Consider the following 4,811-nt stretch of genomic DNA (forward strand, 5'->3'; position numbering starts at 1 on the left):
TGCTGACGCTGGCACATTGCTGCTTTAATCCACGCCTTCGTAGCTCCAAGCATGTAGGCGAATGTGCCGACACAGCCCGTTTGCCCCCGTGTTGCAATTCACTCCCTCAGCAAGTTTCTAGCTGATGCCTCCAGAGGCGCCGAGGCTGAGCTAGACTCTCAGTTCTCCAAGGACCTGGGCTGCCTGGGACCCAGGGTGTAGCAGGAAAGGCAGCCCGGGTGACGTGTCAGGGCCCAGGGGACCCACCGCCTGTGAGCATGTAACCACAGTCATGAGGAAGTGAAATCCCTCTCACTGAAACGTCCCTGGGCCTGGGCAGGAGCCCAAAGGTGCTGGGGGCCCCTCTCAGCAGCTCCTGCACTGCCACCAGCACCAGAACCAGCACCAGCACCAGCACCGCCCCCGCCAGGTGGCGCCTCAATGATGAGCCGGAAAGTTCCAGGCTGCCTCCAAGGAAGGGCACGTGTGTGCTCCCTACTCCCGGCAGCACTCGATAAAAGCGGGTGACCGAACACGGACACAGGGCTTGAAGTCTCAACTTGACCTGGGCCGATTCGCTCGCCCCTGTGTCCCTCGCTGCCAACCCTGCATCTCCGTCCCGGTTCCCGCAGACGCGGCTCCGTGGGTCTAACTAACGTTGTCCTCGGCCGGCCAGGCTCCTTCCACAGTGCACTGGTGGCTACGGGGCTTTCAGCCCTTTCGGCCCATGGGCCCAGGCTCCCCGACCTGGACCAAGCAGCCCCAACACCTCCTCGAGCCGCACGCTACGTACACTGTGCTTCTGAGCTTCCAGAATTTTTCTACAAGCAAAACAAAGTAATTCCAGGGCGGCGAGGCCCTGACCATCAGGACATGACGGTCACCCCGCTCCCGCTGCCTGCCCCGCCCCCTCGTCCTCCCGCACTGCCATTCTGAGTCCGTTCCCAGGGTTTGGGTGACGTTGCAGAGGGCACGCGGGCCCGGGCTCCTGTGAGGCAGGTCTCTCGGGGACAGTCCCCGCCCCTGTTCTCTGAGTAACCCTTCGTTTCTGCACCGACGTCTCTCCCGGGCTTCCGGCTCGGGAAAGTGGCTTTGCTCAGACGACAACCCTCACGCTGTGACTTCTCATACACTGCGCCCTTGGGTGCTACTCCCAAACCCCTCCCCAAATACAGCAAAAGGACGTCCTTCGTCAGAACGTCTGACACGCAGTCGCGTCCTCGAGCCGTTTTCCCGGTTTCACTTGTGGGAAGGCCGAGCGCACTCGGAAAGCAGAACCTCGGCCTCCTCTTCAGTCCAGCGTAAGCCGAGGCCTGGGCTACGCGGAGCTCCGCTGCTCCGGCAGGCGCCACCCGTCCGGACCCAGACCCGGTCGGGCAGGGCGGCCGACCTGCCTCCCCCACACCACCCCTGTCTCCCCACACCTGGCAGGGCGAGTGCCTCGGCTCACACTGCTCACCTGCGCCCGGTCGCTGCTGCGCTTCTCATGTCCCTGTTCCTGTTTTCAGCGGCTCCTACCTGGGTGCTGCCCCCGCAAGGTTCCCCTTCCCGCGCCCCTCCCCCGACATCGGCCTCCCTCACTGCTTGGTCAGACAGAGAGCTCGCGCACCGCGGAGTCGCCACGCAAGCGCGCAGTGTGGCGGTGCGTAGCGCCCTCCTCGCCACGTCTCATTTCACAGGCCGGGGCGGCCGCCCCGGGAGCCAGCTGATGGTGGCCTGGGCGCGCTCTCCTGCGCGTGGCCCTTTGGCAGCATTTCTCCCTGAGAAGCACCGTTCGGGGGCTGCTCTGTGCTGCGAGCTGTCGGTGCTTCACCCCTTTGTGTGGCTGAGTAGTTCCCATCATGGGGATGGACCACGTTCAGGGGACACCTAACCTGACGGTTCTCATTTTGGGGTCTCGTGACCAGCGCCGGGCGGCCCGTGTCTCCACGCCTCTGAGTTTAGCTCGAGCGGGGCCGTTGTCCGGCCTCGTGCTGGCTCCCTGCTCGGCAGCGTAAGGAGCTGCCAGGGCCTCCAGCGCAGTGGCACCACCCTACGTCCCCGCCAGCGGTGGTGGCCCCGGTTTCTCATAGCGTCCCTTGCCAGCACGTGCTGTCTGGCTTTGGCTGCAGCCACCGACCGGCCAAGCCCAGGCTCCGTTATGTTCTGCTTTCCCGGGGCCGGTCTGCCCTGCGCAAACGTCTGGCCAGGCGTCTGCCCCTCGGGGCCCGGGCACCCCTTCCTCTCTGACCCCGGGACCCCGCACACCCAGTCTTACACGGTGGCCTCGGGCACGTCCTTACCACAGGCCTGCGGCCTCACCTCACACGACAGCAGCTTCTCAGGTTGACTAAATAAGGAAGCGCGTTACGGACGTGATTGGCATCCAGGCGGCTGGGATGGGTCACCGGCATGGTGTGGACGGAGGGCGCCGTCTCACCCACAGGCGTGAGCACATCGCCTCAGCTGCAGGCGGGCGAAGGCGGGAACAGTTTGCAGGCATCGCCCACCTGCGCCCCAGCTCCACGACCCCCGTCTCCCAGCAGCCGAGGCTGCTCACTCTCGTTCCCGCCCTCGGAGCCTGGCCGGCCTCACTCTGCTCCGTGCCAGGCCGCTTCGTGAGCTGCAGAACAAGAATCAGAGACTTAAACAATAATACACGTGGACGAGCCTCAGTGTCTCTGGTTCGGGAGCTTGGGAGCCCCTTAGCTGTACTGGTTTGGGGTCTCTCGTAAGGTGCAGTCGAGCTCCGTCTGCACGCGCTGGCAAGTCGGGCATCCAGGTCCTTGTCACGTCACCGCCAATCACGGGGCAGCATGGTTCTCACTCTACGTGGCATGTGCACACTCAGAGGACGCTGATTCCCCTGTGTGCCTGGCCCGCAATAGCATGGGTGGCCGTCACGTGGATGGGGACGCCGGGCCTGGCTTTGTGGCTCAAATGGGGCCATGTGGCGAACCGCCCCCAAAAGGGAACCCAAGGCCCTTGCCTGACCTCTCAAAGCAGAACCGTTCCTGCTGGGTGCAGGGCAGCTGAACCGTGCCTGGTTTGGAAGTGACCCCAGCAGTCTCGTACCCACGGCCGCAGCCTCCCCTTTCCAGGCCTGACCACATTGCCCTCCACGTGGCGAGCCAGTCCGCCTGGCCCTCCCACAAACCCCACTCCATGGCCTTGAGGCCTAGTCGCGGCCCCTCAGCAGACCTCTGCGTGGTTTCCTCGGACCGCTGGTAACTCGCGGCACTTCGAGCTCTGCACGGGCCTCTCCGACCAGTCGGCCCCAGGCGTGAGGGCCTGCATGAGACGCAGCGCTGGCGGGGTGAGCGAAACGGATGGACACACCCTTTCTTATTCCCACACAGAGTTATTGACGAAAACGACACAGCATTAACTTTTAGAAATAAAACGGATCATCTTAAACCCAATAAGCTTTACAAGGAGACATCAGTCACAGTGCCATACCTTGGTCACTGTCCTGGCCCCTCTGTCCCCAGCCTCCCGCTTTAGGAGGGTCAGTGGTACAGGGGCTGGAGCTGTTCTAAGCCGTACCCAGTGTCTAGTGAACAAAGGGGGTGTGCAGGGCTTGGGGGCTCTGGCCTCAGGGAACTCTGCAAGCAGCTTTTTCCTTTTTTAGGTAAAAATCCAAATATACGATTAACTATTTAAACCATTTTAAAGTGTGCAATTTAGCGACACGTGGTCCTTTCACAATGTGGTGAAACTGTCACCTCTGTCTAGTTTCAAAATCTCGTCATCACCCCGGAAGGAAGGCCCGTGGCCATCAGCAGACACGCCTCCTCCCCCCGCCAGCCCCCGCGGCCACCGTCTGCCGCGATCTGCTGGCTCCGGACCCCTCCCGTCAGCGATCTGCTGGCTCCGGACCCCTCCCGTCAGCGGGTCACACACGTGTGTCCTCACGTGCCTGGCTCCCCTTGAGTGACGTTCGTTTTCAAGGCCTGTCACGCCTGTCCTTCCTGGGGCCGAGCAGCCGTTTCTGCCCAGACGTGGGCACCGCGCACCCCGGCAGGGAGGCTCGGGGTCAGTGTCTGGGCCTTGGCTGGCTCGTGGCTGTCCAGCATGGCCAGTCACTCTTGGAGGAAGGCCATTTGTCTCGAGAAAGGGGCTCTGGTGTTCAGTGGTGACCAAGCTCGTGGAGGCCCCGGTGCCGGGGAATGGACAGGAATCTGTCCTCGCCCGGTGCTGCCCGGGTCTGCTGGTGGATAAAGGCGAAACTGTACGTGGAGTTTGTCCACTCAGGAAGAAGACCAACACGAAATCTCCCCACAGTGAGCACAGGGACACTCACACTTTGGAGAGAGATCAGGGCCTTCCGGATGGGCCGCTGGCTTCCGAGTGGGTCGCGTGTCACTCGTGGGCTGGTTTCCCCCGTGGAATGCGGAGCGCGGAGAGGCATTTCCTACTGGGGTGGGGGTCACACACCCTTCAACAGGGCCTAAAGGGTGGGCGCTGGCCCGGACCGGCCCCTCTCCAGAAAGAGACGCCCCCTCAAGGAGAATGAATGTCCATCTGTGAGCCCCAAGCAGCCTCTGCGCCCGCCCACCGGACACCCAGCAGGCAGCCTCCGGGGGAGGACATATGCTGCCCGGGGCGGGGGTGCTGGATCACCCTGACCCGCATGAATAAGCTTTTTATGCGCCTCCCCCCCACGCTGGGCTCAGCCAGGACGGCAAACGCAATCAACAGCAGACCCCGCTCGGTCCCTGGTGATATTATCATCAGACGTCTTGGGTTTCAAAGTGAGCAGCAGCGTGCAGCCCTGGGCCGCATGCTCCAGGATGGCTGGGCGGGGTCTGCGGAGCCTCAGGCCTGGGGCAGTGGGGGCGGGAGGGGGAGGG

General features: G+C 63.1%; 1 long non-coding RNA gene across 2 annotated transcripts; it reads right to left on the minus strand.

Moving 5' to 3' along the window:
• Positions 1-3,303: 3,303 nt before the first annotated feature.
• LOC112480027 lies at positions 3,304-4,794 on the minus strand. Of its 2 annotated transcripts, none has more exons than XR_003046451.1 (2): positions 4,262-4,794; positions 3,304-4,165 (listed from the first exon to the last, which is right to left on the minus strand). It is a non-coding gene; the product is annotated as an uncharacterized LOC112480027 (long non-coding RNA). The 2 variants fall into 2 exon arrangements; XR_003046452.1 differs by having other exon boundaries at positions 3,304-4,168.
• Between the last annotated feature and the right edge of the window lie 17 nt (positions 4,795-4,811).

The sequence above is a fragment of the Pteropus alecto genome, unplaced genomic scaffold, assembly GCF_000325575.1.
Source record: "Pteropus alecto unplaced genomic scaffold, ASM32557v1 scaffold134, whole genome shotgun sequence".
Taxonomy (NCBI): Eukaryota; Metazoa; Chordata; class Mammalia; order Chiroptera; family Pteropodidae; genus Pteropus; species Pteropus alecto.